Source organism: Lycorma delicatula, chromosome 2, assembly GCF_047948215.1.
Source record: "Lycorma delicatula isolate Av1 chromosome 2, ASM4794821v1, whole genome shotgun sequence".
Lineage (NCBI taxonomy): Eukaryota > Metazoa > Arthropoda > Insecta > Hemiptera > Fulgoridae > Lycorma > Lycorma delicatula.
In genome coordinates, this window is record NC_134456.1 from 95,830,982 (window position 1) to 95,851,176 (window position 20,195).

Sequence of the window (20,195 nt, forward strand, 5' to 3'; positions counted from 1 at the left end):
GTGTTGGAGATTCTCTCTTGGATAACAACATCTTGGAGAATGGAGTGCCTCAAGGAAGTGAATACGTTTCTTTGAGTTCTACATTTTCTACAGCTATCAACAGTATTACTAAATGTGTGTAGACACCTGTTTCATGTTCTTTGTTTGTTGATGATTTTTCTATACATGTTGCCTCTCGTTCAACAGCCACGGCAAAGAGACTACTACAGAACACTCTATCTTGACTTGAAGCTTGGTCCAAGGTTACCAGTTCACATTTTCACCCGAGAAGACAACATGTGTAGGTTTTTCTCATCTGTTGAACTAGGTGTTCCAAACTTTTAGATATGTTGTAGGTTCTTAGCAATACCAGTTGGGGTACCGAATGGTTGTGTATGTTGCATTTTTACTATTTCTTGGCTCATTCCCATTTGGATTATGGTTGTGTCACCTACTCTTTAGCACGTAATACCATGCTTAAGAGGCTAAATGCTGTACATCATGCTCTCCTTCGGCTAGCTACAGGTGCCTTTAGATTAAGCCCTGTAGTAAGCATCCTTGTCGACTGCGGTGAGCTGTCACTTTGGAATAGACAGAACCAGGTATTAGCATCTTATTTTACCCGCCTTAAGGGTCAGCCAAATCACCCGGCTTTTGATGCAGTTCTTGGAAATACTTACTTTCACAGGTATAAGAACTGTCCGCATTGTACTGCACCTATAGGTGTTTATATTCAACGTTTATTGCACCTTATGAATGTTGCCGCACCTTCTATTTTTCCTATTTATCTGCATTCATACCTCCTTAGACAATCAACCTTATAAATTTTATGTTTGACCTTACAAAATACAATAAAGAATCAATACCACCTATTTTCTTTCAGCAAATATTTCACCATATTCTCTCCAAGGCAAACCCGGACGCGGTGATATACACAGATGGGTTGAAAAAGGACAATATCATTGGCTACCCGTTTATGTTAATGGCAAACCATAAACCTATATGTTTGGTCTAACTGGTATTATGAATGTTTTTACTGCTTAATTGTACGCTACAAATAAGGCTACGATAGTACTTAGGATTAATGATATTCAATGCCTTATTTATAGCGACTCATGTAGTGCTCTCCAAGCCTTAGAAAATCTTTATTCCAGGCATCCTATCATCACCGACAACTACAATGCAATCTCTAAGTTGAACCATCGCAGCACAAGTGAGTTTCTGTTGGATCCCTAGCCACGTGGGGATTCCAGGTAATGAACGTGCAAATTCTGCTGCTAAAGACGTATGTAGTCCTTGACTACATCCGTCCATTCTTCACTTCCCGTGTTACTGCATCTGACTTTATTAATTGTGTGAAACTTACTCTTTGCACAAAGTGGCAAAATAATTGGATGGCTACGGTAGATACCAAACTCCGCATTTAAAGGTTCTGTGTTGACATGGAACTCCTCATATAGGAAAATTTGTCGTGAGGAAGTGGTCCTCTGCCGATTGTGGATAGGACATACGAGAGCTACTTACGGGTATCTGAGGTCAGTAGTAAATGCAACACAGTATGCATGCTATGCAACTGCCATTTGACTGTGCACCACATTATTGTGGAATGCATATGTTATGCGGCCTTCATTGTAAATTTAAATTGCCCAGGAATTTTCATCAAATCCTAGGCAATGATAAAAACGTTTTAGAGCAGGTGTTTTTATTTCTCCAGGGTGTTGATATTTTACATATTTTTTAATACTGTTTTTAAATTTTTTTGTAGTTGTATGTTTTCATCTTCTAACATTTAGTTTAAGTGTTTTGTTTTCTCTTTATTTTAATATTTTAGTTTGTTTTGATTTTTTTTTAATTTCTATTTTAAGTTTTCATTTTGTTGTAATTTTTTTATTCTTTTGTTTTGTATTTATGTTTAACGTTTTATTTTCGAGGCAGTTTTTTTTTTTTAATTGTGGATTTTTTTGACTTAGTTTTCATAACACATACATTGTGTTCGTGCAATAGTACCAAAGCATTTTTCACCCCCCAAAAAAAAAAAAGAAAAGAACTCTTACAATACCTTCTGACACAGGAACATACTTGTGTTAGCTTCTAGTACCAACAATTCTTTCATAGCAGTCAAAAACGGGTTTTTAGAGTTTCTAAAATCTTAGCTATCTCATCTGATTTCATCAAAAAATACTTGATGTTTTTCAGCTTGTGATTACAAAATGAATACATTTCATCAACATTTAGTATCCGACTGTTTAATGGCCTTTGTAGGACATTAAACACCTTTGCCACCTCTCGTTTTGTTGTTCCAACGACACCATCTCAGTTGTTTTTCCTATGGGATAATCCAAAGAAGTGCCATTCGACTTCAAGGTTGAAGTCTTTTTTGCGACTGCACAAATTAGCAAAATTCTTTTTATTTTTATACCTACTTGAAGCACCATCAATAAAATAGATGAGTTTTCTAATGTTCTGATGTGCTTCCTTGATGTGGTCTGTTAAATGTTTTTGAAAGCAATAAAATGTTGCTGGGATCATGCTTCAAGTGATCACTTAAAACACAGACACTTTTATGTTGTAATACATCATTTTCCTTGAAATAGAACAGAAAAGGTGAATTGTGGCTTGGCTGTTGACCCAATGGAAGCTTTTTATCTCATCTTGAACAAGAAATGCTAAGTTTTTCTGCTAAGTCTGTCAACACCAAACTTTGTTCTTCTTGAAAAACTGAGCTTGAGATTTTGACATGAAATAGTGACAGTTTTGTCGCTAAAACAGTTTTTCCACTAATGATTCAAAAAACTCATCTTTGGTCTGAAGAACATCCCAACTCCGTAGGGAGAATACACCCACCTTGTGACGTTACCGTCACAAGTGTTGTAACCGGTCACCACAACACTGTTCTGAAGAAAAGTAATCATTTCTGCCCTATCAGCTGTTACCCACTGTTTATACATTATTGTACCTGGCAACACATCATACTCTTTGGAAAAGTTGAGCATGTCACTGCCTGCTTACCCGGATATTTGGTGCACATATTTATCAAACAGTTATAGTTATCCTAGTCACAAACAAAGGTGTCTACTAAGTCCTTATAATCAACATTAAGCTTGGGACCATCAATCATGAGTTTGATTTCTCGTGGTGGGGGCAGACACAAACTGTACGAGTTCCAGATACACCATTTTGGATGGAGTTCACAGAACTTTGATCTTCCAATTTTTTCCTCAGGGTTTTCACTTTTAAAGGAGACATACAATTCATTTAAGATTATCAGAACAAGGCACTTTTGCTTTTGCACTTTGACACCATCAACACGCTTGCTAACATAATTCTTTTTACCAGGACATAGCCTGCTGTTATTGTCATTTTCATAAAATAATACAACTTTTTTAATTGTATCGTTACTAATTCCTGTTTCATGTCTTTTACCTAACTCTGGTAGAATGCCTTGCCCATTAACTAATTCTCTAGTAAGTCTAACCAAAAAGATAAACATATTGAACTCTGATATTATTTCAGATCTGGTCCAAGGTTGGGGAAGTAAAATGATAATTTTAACCATATCTTGTTTAAAGGCAAGAATACATATTTCTTTTAGTTTTAAAATAAGATCATCATATTCATGTGAAGAAGATTGAGCTGGATTTTCATTTTCAGAAATTTTTGAGTCAAAACACAATTCAAGATTATTTTTTAATCTTTCAGATACCTTATTGCTGATGGTCTTTGATCCGTGCTTAATTTTTTCAATTTTGATGGAGGTTATACACCCAAAATGCTACAAGCAGCATCCAATTGTTCAATTTTGTGATGTGGGGTAATTTATTGCTCTTGGTCTTTGCATTCACATAGTTCTTTGTTTTGCTGGAAAAAAAATACTTTTGAAATAGTTAACACAACGAGACTTTCCAGAAATTAATTTAAATTAGAAAAAATGTGTTCTTTAACAGGTTGCTCTAATGTTATTTGTCTCAAGTTGAGTTCTCAAAGAGTCATAACAGAACTGTCCATACAGGTGACTGAAGTTTGACAAAAGTGTTTTTTCATGATATTTACAAACATTAGTGATATCAGAATTAACAGGTAAAAAAATAAGTTATTGGTTTTCATCACTAAATTTACTAATTTTAATGAGTTCTTTTGGCACTGTCCCATACACTGTTTTATGACACTCTTCATTCACATAGATTCCTATGGAACATTGTTCTTCCATTGTTTTATGTGAAATTACTTAAAATTAATGTAAAAGTTTACTGATTTTTAAATCTGCAAATATAATATTATTAAGTAAAACTTGTTTATTTAATAAGCACTTCCAAATACAGGATGAAATTTGAAGCAGTTGGTAAAGATGTGAACAGGTCACTGACTAATGTCAGACCTACCTGCAAAGCTAAATGAGGCAACAAGCATAATAAATGAGCATGTTGCAACCTGAATTTTCTTGACGACTGGAAATGATTTCAAGCGCCTGTTATAACATGAACACTGCAGTTGAATGGTTCAAGTATAAAATTATTATTAAAGTGCCAAGAAGACAAGAAATCCCCTTTGAGCACTTCTTTAGCGAGTCAAAATGGCATCGCTTTTAATAGGTTTTCATGATTTATGAGAGGTTATAACTTTTTTATTATTAGTACAATATACAAGAAACTTTTTTTATTTGGCATAAACATCTACAAAAACACTGCAAGTTGTGCAAATTTGAAATTTTTATCACCAGCCTCATCAGAGTTATTTGAAGCTAAAATTTGATTTTTTTTTTTAAATTAGTTATCAAAAATTTGTAAAAGTTTAGGGGTAAGTATATCACTATTAATATTATTTACGGTAAAACTAATAACATATATCTACATATAAAAAAATAATTCAAACTGTATATACCATCCCTGTCTCTTGAAAAAAATGACCAAAAGTGATATTTCAATGTTTTTCATGTTCAGATTTATTGGTAATTTTCTCACAGAAAGAACGATAGGTAAATAAACCACTGGACCATTCTTTTACCTTGAGAAAATATGTTTAGATTTCTTTTTGCTTCATCCTTCCAGGACTAATAGTTTTTTAGTTATGATTTTTTTCGTAAACCCTTATCACAAAAATAGGTGTATGCACTGTAACAAAAATGGCCACCATAGGTAAACTGCTTAAATAAAAAATTAAAAAAAAATAGTTTAAGGTTCTGAGACATGTAGGAAACAAATAGGTAAGTTTCAATTTTTTTTTAATTGATCAAGCAACCACCCTTGGGTCACTTCAAGGTGGATGGCCAACACAACCTGACAAAATGAGATTTTCATGAAATTTGATAATAATTAACTGTTGATAGAGTTGTGATAAAATACTGAATTTCAGATCTCTATAATCAACTGTTTTTTTTAGAGCCCTTCAAATTTGCTGGAAAATGGCAAATTTTGACTTGTGGCAATAGTGTTAGTTCATAACTTTGTTATTTATTAAGGTAGAATGACAAAGTTGGACATTTTAAAGCTTACTTGATGCTCTTTCATATGATACATAACAAGCCTATGTTTACATAAATTTTTGTTTCAAGGCCTTTGACTATTGACCTTCAATTTCAGAAAAAACAGATCTTTATTTTTTATAAAAAATATATTTTATTCACTATTGTATTGTAAAATAGCTGTGAAAATTTGAAACTGGGACTGCATTGGAATCAAGAGAAAAAAGTGTATCAATGTTTTAACAAAAAAATCTTTTTTGTGGGGTTTTGAGGAGGTAAATACTTAAATTTTTGTTGGCCGAACTTACAAAATCATATAAAATGTCTTAAAAAAAGAAACTAAAAGTAATGAGGTAATATGTTCCTCATTTGTTTTGTCTAATAATAAGAAATAGTATGTATCAAAATAACTCAATCAAATGACCAATGATCATGACTTAGTATAATCAATATAAACTGAAAGACAAAATGTATTGAAGCTTATTATATCATCAGTTTAGTCATACTCTGTGTCCATAACTCTGAAACGCTCTGAACCTCTGAGGTGAATTAAGAAAAGTTTTACCATATATGACAAAAAAATCCAAGTTTAGAAGGTGATTGGAAGATTTGTGATAAGTGTCAAAAAAAGCTTACCTTAATTAGTAATAAAGCTTCAGAAGAAGAAGCAGATGATGGTGAAGAAGCCCTTTATGATGAAACAAATTAAGCATTAGACAGGCTCAATGAGAAGTGAGTATTGCGAAATCACTGTAAAATCTAAATCATTGCAAGTGAAAACATATCCTACTAAAAAGAGTGCAGAAACTGAGTCATCAATGAGGTAAAAAATATTCAATGTAGCTAGTAAAAACTAGCTACATGATACTTCATCTTATGTTGAACCTGATAGCGAAATCTTGATACAGTTGAAAGAAATATTTAATTGTACAATGGATAGAAGTCTTAAAATAACAATTCTTACTCTTCTTCCAGACAGTTGAAGCATCAAAAAAGTACAAGATTAATTCCTAGGAACTACGAATTACTTGATAATTTGAAATACATTTTAGATTTAATATTTGATACTCTGACAATTTGAAATACATTTTAGATTTAATATTTGTTGAAAATTCTGTGGATAAAATAATTTAAGCAATGAATATCAACTGATCATTCAAGTTTAGAAATAGTAGAGAAGAACACAGAAGATTTTATTGAGATGTTTATTGAAAAATGATCAATTCTCATTTTCCATTCATTCGTTGCTTCTCAGCAGTCAAACTTCTTAAAAAATTTAAAATGTGTAATTGTACCTGGAATGGTTTATCACATTATGTGACTTTGCTGAAAATTATTCAGTTGTTCTACAAGATGAAGGTCATTCATCTTGGTTTTAGTGGAACAATCAACAGGCTACATTTCATTCTTTCGTTATTTATTTTAAAAACCAAGGATTTACAGAGACTTTAAATGATGATTTAGTTGTTATGTCTGACTGCCTTAAGCATGATACAATATCAATTTATCTTTTTCAGAAAAAACTAATTCAATTTTTAAAAGAAAAGTATAATATTGACAATAAACTTCTCAGATGGCTCAGCAGCACAATATAAAAATTGTAAACATTTTGTGAATTTAACATATCATAAGGATGACTTTGGGGCCGAGGCACAATGGCACTTCTTTGCCTCATTACATGGCAAAAATGGTATTTTTTTCCTGTTTAGCCTCCAGAAATCACCATTAGCTATTACTTCAGAGGATGGTATGTATGAGTGTAAATTAAATGTAGTCTTGTATAATTTCAGGTTGACCATTTCTGAGATGTGTAGTTAATTGAAACCCAACCACCATAGAACACCAGTATCCATGATCTAGTGTTCATGTCCATATAAAAGTAACTGCCTTTACTAGGATTTGAACAATGGAACTCTCAACTTCAAAATCAGCTGATTTGTGAAGATGCGTTCACCACTAGACCAACCCGGTGGGTTGCAAGTAATGGTGTTGATGTTACCCTTAAAAGATTAGCATCAAAAGTAAGTTTACAATGCCCATACCAACCTCAAATAACAGCAGTCATTCAGTTTTATGATTGGGTTCAGTCAAATATTAAAAATATGAATTTCATATTTGTTTCAAATTAAGAATATCAGAAAGAAGAAAGGTATTTAACATCTCGTTTAGCAAAAGCAGTGGTGATGCCAGGTACTCAAAAGCTGCATGCTTTCTTACCATTCAGGAAAGTATATTTTAAAACAAAAATGCTTTCCAAAAATAAAGAATATGAATAACATAAAGTTTTGCATGAAGCAGAAGTTGATTTTCCTGGAATTTCTGATGTAAATGTTTTGTCACATGAATTTATAATGGTACATAGTGGTTGGCTTGTGGCTTCATTTGCCTGATCGACAAATGAATTGACAGAAGTAGAAGTAAGTTTTCTTCACCTTCAAGGTTGATCTCCTTCTTATGTTTTTCCAGTACACAGTAATAATCTAATATTATCTTGAGAGGAAGTACTAACGAAAGTTAATTTGAAAACTAGTACTAGATGTACATATACATTATCTGAAAAGGAAACTACAAGCAAATGAAAAACTGACGGAAATAATCAGGTGTTTCAGATGAGCACATAAACACTCTTAAAATTTAACTTAATACTAATGTCATTGGTATAATTTTTAAGTAGCAATAATTGAAAGCCAATGAGAATATCAGATTACATTTATTAAATCATTATTATAAAAAAGTATTTTTATTAAAAATCATTACTTTAAAAAATTAATCGGTACATTACCATTAATCAATATGTAAGTACTGTTGATGTATTTTATCAGACTATTGTCAAAATTAATACAAATTAGAATATTTGTTTAACAGTTACTGGAATTAAACAGTTAATATAAGAATTTATAAAATTTTAATTTGAAATTTTTGTTGATTTGCCTTACTTTTTGTATACTGTGTAAGATTTTAATAATCGCCATAACTGTAATTATTTAAAGACATGCATTACTATATTTTAATAATTATTAGTCATACAATTATTATTTATATTACTGTATTACAAAAAGTGAATCTTAAGAATTGCATTTTTACATAATTATACTTTACAACTGTGTTTTTTAGCTTATTTAAAAATGTACGAGATTTATTGTTTTATTTAAAATTATTTACTTAATTTCAGTTTTAAGCATAAAGTGTAATGATTTTCAACCTCATTTTGACTTAAATTCATTATTGTCTTGTTATAAAAATAATTAGAAATTTTAAAAAACGTATATTTTGCTAAAACATTGATGCAGATTTTATTTTTATCTTCTGATCCTAAATCTGTCCCAGTTTCAAATTTTCTCAGCCGCTTCATATTTTTATTAAAAAATTTAAAACCTGTTTTTTCTGAAATTCAAGGACAAAGATGATGACCTTGAAATCATAATTTATGTAAACATAGGCTTGTTGTGTATCATATGAAAGATCATCAAATAAGCTTTAAAATGAGAGCGTATTTATCATTTTACCATAATAAATAACAAACTTATGTTGACCTAACACTACTACCACAAGAGAAAATTTGCGCTCTAAAAACAAATCAGTTTACGATAGAGATCTGAAATTCAGCATTTTCTCACAACTCTATCAACAGTAATTTCATACCAAATTTCATGAAAATCCCAGTTGATCAGGTTGTGAGCCTTGTTGATTTAATATGGAATGATCCCAAACCCTAATCATGTCAATTTTTTTAATCTATATATTATTAATTTACTACTATGATGGGTGCAAAAAGGGGTTGCATAAAGAATGGAACAACCCATAAAACAGCGGAAGAGGTTTCATATCAGTGGTTCTTGAGATTGTCCTGAACAACAAAGAAACAAACACATAAAATAGAGTTCTACAGCTAACAAGCAAAAACAAAAATTTTATTTCAGAGAAAAATTTAAATCTAGAACTATAATTTAAATTACCATGCAAATTTAATTTTATAATAAGAATTGATTAACCATTTCCACATGTTTTAATGGCTAAAAGTTTTAACTCGGCAATTTTCACTTGATGTTACAGTGAAAGAATTTAATTTTGAAGTTAGTGCTCTGATGTAGATACCAAACTTACTACTATATAAAGTGTTCACTTGACTGGCTTTTTTACACAGTTTACACATTTATTTTTTTGTTATAGCAAATAAAATAACGCTTAACACCGTGAAGAATCTGGTTTCCTAATTTAAAAGATTTGGAAACAACGGTCTGATATCAAATACTAAAATTCCTATTACCTAAGAATTCTGTTGTGAAGCCCAGCATATAACTATGTAAATCTCATTCCTTCAATATATTCAAAATATTTCTTGACAATCCATGATGCATGTCTTCTCTAAATCAAAGAAAACAGCTATAAGGCGTTGCCACAAAGCCTTTATTCAGCTCCTATGAGGGTATTTAGGTGATCGGAGGAAGATTTGCTTTATCAGAACCTACACAACTATGACGCAAAAGATTGTTTTTCTCCAAATACCACAATGGTTTGCTGCTGGTAACCATTCTCTCGGGTTGCACAAAACACTGTTAAGGGAAGTGTGGCAGCAGTATCAGATAAGCATTTCATTATACTTAGTAACTATGAAGTGAAGCAAATGGTTCAGAATGCTTAACAATTCTAGATTTAAAAGAGTACTTAACTCATGATGTAGTTTATGTTTGCATTTATGAAATTACGTGCTTGTGGAGGTTTGGGAATCCAGACAAAAAAGATTTACTTAAATATTTTCTATCAACTGGAAACATATGTGATGCTATTTTTTTTACAAAATTTAAAAAAGTGTAACCAAAAACTGCCCTGCCATGAATAATCTCCTCTAGACAATGTTTGTATGGTTACTTCTGCAAATTGATTTAATAAAATTATTCCAATATAAGCATTTGTTCTTAAATTTTTGGTAGTAGAATGTTTTTCATTAAGATAAACCCTTAAATATTCAGTCATTGGACTATGATTAAAGTTTTACAGAGCCTTCTGACAACTTATTTGTCAATTTGACAATTTATTTGCACCTTGTTCTTCCCAATGAGGAAGAAATGGACTCTTAAATTTTCTAGGCGACATAGGTATAGATTTATTAAAACCAATTTGTATGAATTACTGTAACTCCATCATAGTCCATTTTCTTAATTACAAAAGAAGTATAAATTTTGTCTCAACAAAAGACTTCTGCTAAATGTAAGATGAGCCGTATGCTGTAGGATAAGTCTTAAATACTCTACAGAAATGTTATTATTTACATCAGTTATGAAAAGTTTGTGGTTATGACACTCCCATCTATATCAGTGTTATTAAAGTTATGAATATCTAATTCAGAATTTGGGAATAGATAAAGTAACATAAGAACAATAAAAAATAAAATAAAAATATTAATGAAAATTGATGGTACAAGAATAGGAATTGGTAACTACTTACATCAAATGATTTCAGGTAATTAGCTAATCCTTCACAACATCTACCCAATTCCAAAGAATCATATTGAAAATTTTTTATCAAACTTATCTACTTTTCAGTGATGAATCTTCTCCTAGCATAAAGTTATCAGGTCCTCGACACTTAATTACACCTACTACTATGTAAGATTACCTGCACAGAGATCCTAATCCCTAACTACTATTTCAGTACTCCATAAAGGAAGAACAGGACCTTGTCGGTGGTTGATAGTAGCTTAATGACTGAAAGGGTCTTCTGAGCTTTACAGGTCAATTATCAATAATTAAGTGCCACAATAAGAAGTACTCTACAGAAGCATCTGTTTCCCATGTTACAGGTGGCTCCAGACAACTATCTGTTATCTATGTTGAGAGAGCGTTGGCAAATAGTATCTGTTTTCTGTGTAAGGGTGGCTGAAATGGAAGGTGATGGAAAACCATTGCCTGATGATTCTCCAAGTTTTAGCATTGCGACACAGTCTTCAACTGTTAAATGTTTAAGAGGTAATATCACTTTTCATTCAGATTTCCAGAGGAAGAGTCAACGAGAAGTTGCGGCTATCGGTTGTTAGAAAGGAGTCATTAAAATAAGATACAAATAGGGAAATGGATTCTAAGAACATCTCTGCAAAAAGGTTAAGTTTGAAAATTTAAAAAAGAGAAATTAAAACATACAGAATGGATGTAATTAGATTAAGCAAAGTAATATGGGGAAAGGAAAGATGAAATTATTAACAATGAAGTTACAATGTACTATTCAGGAAATAAAAAAGGAACACATGAGTAAAAATCATTCTAAAAGAAAAAACAAATTTCAAAGTGTGGTGCAAAGGATGATTTTTTTGTACAATAAGATAATCTCTGAGATTACGAATGAACCAAAAGAATTTACTTTTGAACATAATTATTCATTCCAATAGGCAATATGATGTGAATGAAGTAAAATATGAACAAAAAAGAAGATTTAGGAACAGGAAAGTAAAGACTGTTGAGAGAAATAATAATAAAAGGTTAGACCAAGTATTGGGAAAATATGAACTGGATACATGGAATGAAAGTTGAATTTTATAAGGAATATGAAATATTCATAAATATTTGCTTAAAAATCATAAAAGTACACATTTAGAAATCACCAAGAGATAAAAGTAGATATAAAATTCTACTGAATTAAATAATTATAACTGCTGAAAAAAGTTTTGAAAATGGGAATAAAGGACACACAAGCTGGTATAAATATTGCTTATATGCTTCTGCTAGCAGAAATAAATAAAATATAAAATAAATAATATTGAATATAGAGTGAAAAAAATAAATTAGGAGAGAAGTTAGCACAATATTATTAAAGAGAACAATCCAGATGAATTTTGAGTGAATCTGAAAAATACCATAAAATCAGTATCAGAACCAACAATTGACTTCATTAAGGAAAGAAGCCACAGAGAAATTCCTGAAAAAACTGTAGAAAAAAGAAAATTTTGTACAGCAAAAATGAAGAAAGGTAAACAGACTGTTCAGATAACTGAATTATGAATTAAAAAGTTACACAAAAAAACAAAGGCAAATGCTCAAATATAGAAAAGTTTTAGAAAAAAGGTATAGTATGATCAGATTGGATTATAAAAAAGTAAAAATATGGAAAAAATGAAGAGTAGACGTTACAGAAATTACCAGTAGAGATGCTAAAATTTTATTCAATGAGGAATAGGTTTAACGACATTAGTAGAGTGCTATGAAGAATGGGAGATCCACAGTGACAGAAAATCAGACTGTAGAAATGATTAAATATCTGGAAGAAGGCTTACAGAAGGTGATCAATTTGCATAAAATGATTTATAATAATAGCATTTGACCAGAAGATTTTCTTAAAACAATCATACTTCTAATCTCCAAAATGGAGTAAAGTGTTACAATCATAAAATGATAAGTATAATTTAACATTTAGCAAAAATTCTTCTGAGAATTATGAACAAAAAGCAAAGTATAAAATGGAACAAAAGAGAAGATTCTGGTAAAGAAGAGGCACGAGAGATGTGATCAGATATTGTTTATTATCGATACATAAGAGAAAGAAATAAATGTATATTTTTATAGATAGAGAAAAACTATTTGATGTCAAGTGTCAACTATTTAATGTACATATCAAGAATCAAAAAATAGATGGTAAGTGAAAACTTAATTAAAGAATTGTACCTGAATGAGAAAACAGCTATGATAATAATGGGTGTTCAAACTTAGCGGTTTGATTTAGTTATAGAAGTATGATTAAAATAGCTAGAAGAATCAGGGGAAGTTGCAAAGAAGAGAGATCAGAAACGATTAAAAATTGTAGACACTAAAAATAAATATGAGGTACCAGAACTCATTTAAATGGAAACAGAAATGGATGTGATGCAATGGAACTTAAGAGCAGATAACCATAATTAATAATTAAAGATCCTCATATCAGTAATGTATGCCTCAAAGGTTCCAGTGTATTCATTTATCAAATGTAATATGTTCTTTTCTCTCTCCTTAAGCAGAAAAAAACGTCCAATAATTTCTCGACAGTTATACCCTATGAGAACTAGAAATACACTATGGCTTAAGTAACTGTTTTACTTACTTTGTAGCCATGGCGAACCACGCTTTGGTTTCATAACTGACCTGGTAATTTTCAATGAAACTTTAAGCAATGGTTTTCCAATTGCAAAAGAAAGCTTAGGTGTTGAAATTATACATTTTTGGAGCTACCTTCTAGGATTTCTGTTATTTGCCTATTAAATATTGTTTCCGGTCCATCTTCTGTATTTACCACCATTTGTCTATCGTGGAGATAATTGTTTGCTATCATTACCAAGTATTCATTCACACCACGTTCTCTCAGTGAGTTCGGTATCACCGACCAAGGGACACTGCTGAATACATTCCTGACTTCAAGAATAACTAGCAGTATCCTCCTCACCCACCAGGAAACCCCTAACTCTGCCCAAAGCCCATCTAGTCACAGTCTTGATAGCATTGATAACAGACCTTCCTCTCACAAAACCATGTTGACTCAGGGAAAAGCCATCTAATCCCCTCTCAGCAATTATCCATTCATATAACTTGCCCATAACGTTGGACAAGCTGAGAGGTCTGAATCCTTTTTCCTGTCTTGGTGGCCTCAGGCTTCAGGACAAGTACCAATTTGGGGCATCTTTCCAACACTGCAGGAAGTCACATCTGTTGAGAGTCCCATACCTTCCATCCAACGCAATCCATGGGTGTTTCTCCACCAAGGTTTTCACAGTATTGCCTTGTAGTTCATCCAGCCCCAGGCTTTTTTTGGGACTAATCCTCTTTCTTCACCCATCTCAAATCAGTCATTGCATTTTTCTCATCATGTGTGCAATTTATCCCCGTCCAGTCCTCCTCCATAGCTGGGAAGAGCCTCATAATAACTCTCAACGAACACCTTCTAGAAAGTATAGGGGGTATCCACCAAATTTTTTTATTGTCAAACAATAGGCTCCCCAAAGGGGACATCATCTAGTCCTTCCAACATATGTGCCAATCCTCCACCTTTGCTTTTTTAATGGCAAACCCTAGATCTCTCCTTGCCTTTCAAAGTTCTGTCATGAATGCCTCTAACTGAGCTATGTTCTTTGTCTGACTCGCTGTAATTTCCTTCATGCTTTCAAGAAGGAAATTACTACTGCAATTACTTGTTTTTTAGAAGGAATTTTGGCTGTTTCCTTAATAAGGCTATTTCTTCATTCCACCAGTATGTACTTCTGTTAGCAACATCATGTGGAGGCAGCACACTACACCTTGCCTTGCAGAGCTCTTCCATTAAATTTTCAGGACCCCAGTCTTGCAGCAATTTCAGCTTTGCTGCCACCACGTTCACTATTCAGGCAGTTTGAGATAACGTAGGTCTCCATTGGCATATCTGTCTGTCTCTGGCTCGGTAATTTCTGCATGGAGAATACTACAGCCCTGTGATCTGAGAAGAATTCCTTGTTCACTATTGTCCAGTCCAACATCCTTCCCGCCATTTGTTCAGGAAGGACAGTGATCACTGAGTTGCTGCCCCCACCAACATACGTGGGCACCAATGGTGTATTCATCACTGTCATACCAACCGTCCCCAACTTGGCAGCCAAAGCATATCCTCTTACAGTGGACCTTAAGCCACCAAACTCTAAACTCGCTGTGTTTAGATCATCCGCAAGGACAACCAGTCTCCTAGCTTCCCTAATACACTATTCCAGATCATCAAGGAATGCATGAAACCTATTTCTCCCACAATGGGGAAGATGTACCTGCTGAGTGTATACTCCGATTGCTCCGCCACAACAAAGTCTGACCTGTTATGTATTCTGTTAACAGCAAACAATCCAGATATGAATCTTATCACCGCATCTTCTTCCCTGTCATCATGCCAGCCCTCAGCTCGTACTACCATTCTATTTGGCTCAGAAATTATAAGCTCACCTATACCACTTTCCAAAGCAGTCCTCCATACTAAGTCATGGGAGACTGCACTTCTATTAACATTAATCTGCAGACACTTCATGTTCTGTATTTTCTGCAATCACAGTCTCCCATCTGATGTCTGCTTTCACCACAGGCCATACATTTTGACCTTTCTGTACAATCTATTCGCTTATGTCCTCTTCCCCCATAATTAAAGCAATCATTATGTCGGTTCTTTCCTTTGCACTTGGCCACTGCATGTCCTTGCTCCCAGCAACATTAATAAGTTTTGTCAGATTTCCTAATTTCCACTCTGCACAAGTGCCACCCCACAATCATGCGTCCCACTTCTGCCAGTAATCCCACATCGTGGTTCAACATGATTGCAGTCACCTTCTGGCAACTAGTATAGACCGGTCAAACCCACCGGGTTGGTCTAGTGGTGAACGCGTCTTCGCAAATCAGCTGATTTGGAAGCCGAGAGTTCCAGCGTTCAAGTTCTAGTAAAGCAAGTTATTTTTACATGGATTTGAATGCTAGATCGTGGATACCGGTGTTCTTTGGTGGTTGGGTTTCAATTAACCACACATCTCAGGATTGGTCGAACTGAGAATGTACAAGACTACACTTCATTTACACTCATACATATCATCCTCTGAAGTATCTAAATGGTAGCTACCGGAGGCTAAACAGGAAAAAGAAAGTATAGACCAGTCAAAGAGAGGTTATTTTAACATCCACGCCCTTTTTAAGTGCCATCTTAACTGCTTCCACCAACTCTTTTTTCATGGCATCCATATCTGTCTTTGATAAGCACAAAAACTTGTCTGGATCCAGATTTATCCAAGACTCACATCAGCAGAGCTTATCGCCAGTTTGCCCATTAAATTGTCAAAAGCAGTGTTTCTTCTCAATTTAACTTCTAACTCTTCTCTGCCCCTGCGTACAGACAAAATTTCTGATGCCATTTCTTTGCCTACTATTTCTTTGACCCGCTTTAGAAGGTCGGCATATATTGCTACCTCCTCCTTCTTGAGTACTACTGTTTTGATTTCAGGTACTGCCTGTTTTACTTGCTTTTTCACCTCTTGTGTAAGGAATGAACCCTAGTGGTAGCCACAAACAAAGGCTTGTCTTTAGCTTGCTCAATCTTTTTGAGGCCATCTAGGATATGTTTAACAGTATCTCCCCCCCCTTCACAAGCAGCACAAAACTTTCTCCATCATTAATCATTTCCTTCTCTTTTCCTAGTACAGATGATGCAGTTACATCCTTAATCACCCTGCCAGGAAAAGTCCACTCTCATTTATCTTCCTCCAGTCTGTATCGGGATAGGGTTGGGGATTTGGAAAAATACAGGATAGTTATAGGAAGAGGGTGATTCCTCCTTATAATACTTCTGAAGGACTTAGAATATTTTTGTTAGAGACAGAGAATTTTTTTAAGTCTTCTGGTGGGAATTCTTACCATCAAACTAACCTAACCTGGTCTGTTCGTACAAGAAGAAACAGCTGTTTACTTCCTTGACTAAGTAATTAGCGCCAATTTTGGAGAACCATACTAACCTGTACCAACATCCGGTGCAGGTACCTGGATGAACACAAAAAACTCCTTTTCAAAATAAACAAACATAGAATAGTACTTAATAAATACCCAGCCGCACTAATTTTTACTCACACCAGACCTAATTTTGAATTTTCTATGCTATTATATACCAGATTTTTTCAAAGTTCTTCGCCTGATTTAGAGGTGGTATAAGTATGAACAAATGACTATATTTTCAAGTATGATTCTTATGATGGCGTGCTATGAAATAGTTGCACGTTTGTGGCTACTGAGTAAAGCAAACAAGTTTGTACATTTTCTGAAAAATGGATAAAAATGAAGTTTGAGCGGATAAATTACTTTGTTTTAAAAAACTTAACCCTGATGGATATAAAAAGTTAGATTCCACTTTAAACAAATCTTTCCATTTATTTTCAATGGTAAAAATAAAATTGTCTACTGAATTTAAATGTGGCCGTACATTCATTCCAGTCGATGAACACTTGGGACATCCAAAAACCTTTACTACTGAGAAATCATCAAAAAAAAAATCTTGACTGTTGTATTAAATGATCATTGACTGAAGGTACACAACCTTACTGTTATTACCAACATCTTGATAGACCACGATTACATTTCACATGATGTTTTGGGTATGAAAAATCTTTCCGCTTGATAGGTGCTGTGTATTTGTTAATAGTCAACCAAAAACAAACTTGACTGAACACTTCTTGAGGGTATTTAAATCTATTTAAACATGATTCCACCAAGTTTATTTGACATTTTATAAAAGTAAATGAAACGAATTCACTATTACATGCAACTGTGTGTGGCTATTTGACTATTACAGTCAAAGTGGTGGGAGCATGTGAAAATATTCCAAAGTTGGTGAAAATCATTCCATCTGCAGAAAAAGTCATGGTTATGGTTTTTTGGGATTCTCATGGTGTGGTGCTCAAAGACTATCTGGATAAAGGCAGGACCATCATTGGTATTACGCTCATTGAAGGATGCTATTCAGGTCAGACCACATCTAGCTACAAAGAAAGTGCTCTTTCACGTACAGGCAATTATGCACCTACACACACATCTCAGGTTGTTGCTGTAAAACCCCATGATCTATGCTTCAAAGTGGTTCCACATGTACTGTATTGTCAAATTTAACTCAGAGTGATTATTTCCTCTTCACAAGTCTGAAGACATGGCTAACTGAACAAAGATTCACATTATACATTGAGGTCAAAGGTGAGAACACCGTTTATTCTGAGTTGGTCAAATTGCATTACACTGAGGATATTGTAAAGTATGAAAGGGTCGTCGGTCAAAATGTATCAAATTGTAAGGTTGAGAACGGTTACTATGTTGAAAAATAAAAATAAAAGTTATGAAAAATTTTGTTTTCTTTGGCAGGCCAATAACCTTCTTCTGAACTGAACAACCTTCATTACCATATACAAATAATGCAGTCAACTAATGTATGTTGTCAAATATAAACAACTAATAATATTACCTTTTTACTTGTTGTTTTTGTTTTCTATTTATTAGTTTTTTTTTATAATTTTAATATGGTATTTCTTTGAAATTTATTCTATTAAAATTCCAAACTTTAATGATCTTAAATTATTTAAACAGATAAATTGAGTAATAAACTTAATTAGACTTGGTAACTCTGACTGCTATCACTGATTTTACTACTTCAAAGGATACAAACATTGTTTTTATAAAAATGCAAGCTTACAATATAAAATTTCATGTTTTTTTAACTAAAAATCAATTAAATGATTTTAGTGTGCAAAATTTCTTCTACAAACAGTGCCATAAATTTTTATACTTTTTTATTATATTACTGTTTTATGATATAAATATAATTCTGTAAATTTTTTACAGTATTATTATTATTATTTATTTTTGGCAAGTATGTTTATAACATAAGTAAATATTTAAGAAATATATACTGCATAAAAAATCAAATGGACAATTATTAACTGAATTTCCTATTACAAAGGTTTGTTTTCTCTAACCAATTTTCTAGCTATTGCCAGGTCTGGGTGTAGGGGTGTGTGTGTGTGTGTGTGTGTGTGTATGTAGGCAAATACAATTACCAGTACTGGTGTAGCTGCACTATAAGTGTAAATGTTAACATGTAGGTTAACATGTAGTCTGGAACAGACTCAGCCCAACCAATCCTAAGATATGTGGTTAATTGAAACCCAACCATGAAAGAACACTGGTATCCATAGTCTAGCAATTAAATCCATATAAAAACAACTGCCTTTACAAGGACTCGAACCTGAGAGCTCTTAACTTCAAAAATCAATTGATTTTGCGATAACAAGTTTGACTACTAGACTAACCTGATGGGTTTCTATTAAGAATATTATATTGAATTAACTCCCTCTATGAATCATGAGACCTTGCCATTGGTGAGGGGGCTTGAGGGCTCAGTGATACAGAGTAACTGGACCGAAGGTGCAACCATATCAGAGAGGTATCTGTTGAGAGTCAGACAAAGGAATGATCCCTGAAAGAGAGCATCAGCTCTTTCAGTAGTTGTTAAGGGCGTAAGTCAGGACGACTTAAACGGTCATATCAACATCACTCAGTCCTCTGAGTACTGCGCAGCTGAAAGCAATGGAAAACTACAGCTGCTTTTTTTTCCCAAGAAAATGTAGCTCTCTGCATTTTCATATAGCAATGATGGAGGCACCTTCCTTGGTAAAATATTCCAGAGGTAAACTAGTCCCCTGTTCGGATCTCTGGGTGGGGAGTACTAAAGAGGGGGTCACCAGAAAATTAAAAAATAACATTCTACAAGTCGGAGCGTGGAATGTTAGAAGTATAAAAAACTTTGGTAGGTTAGAAAATTTAAAAAAGGGAAATGGATAGGGTAAATGTAGATGTAGTAGGAATTAGCGAGGTTTGGTGAGAAGAGTAAAACGACTTTTGGTCAGGTGATTTTAGAATAATTAACTCTGCTTCAAATAATGGGCAGGCAGGAGTAGGTTTTGTAATGAATAAGAAAGTAGGGAAGAGAGCAGAGTATTTAAAAATGCATAGCGATAGAATCATTGTAATAAGGATAAAATCAAAACCTAAACTGACAATGATTGTTAATGTCTATATGCCTACAAGCGCTCATGATGATGATGAGGTAAAGTGTGTAAACGAAGAAATTGACGAAGCAATTAAACACATAAAAGGAGATGAAAATTTAATAATAGTTGGAGATTGAAATGCAAGCATTGGATAAGGCAAGGAAGGAAATATAGTGGGTGAATACGGGCTGAGCAAAAGGAATGAAAGAGGGGACCAAC

At 33.3% G+C, this 20,195-nt stretch overlaps 1 protein-coding gene across 1 annotated transcript in view; it reads right to left on the reverse strand.

Moving 5' to 3' along the window:
- Positions 1-9,265: 9,265 nt before the first annotated feature.
- The window catches only part of LOC142319030 (serine/threonine-protein kinase VRK1-like), an 83,014-nt gene continuing 72,084 nt past the window's right edge, over positions 9,266-20,195 (reverse strand). The window contains exon 15 of the mRNA XM_075355852.1: positions 9,266-9,284. The gene's annotated coding sequence lies outside the window, so the exon portion shown is untranslated. The remainder of the gene's footprint in view (positions 9,285-20,195) is intronic.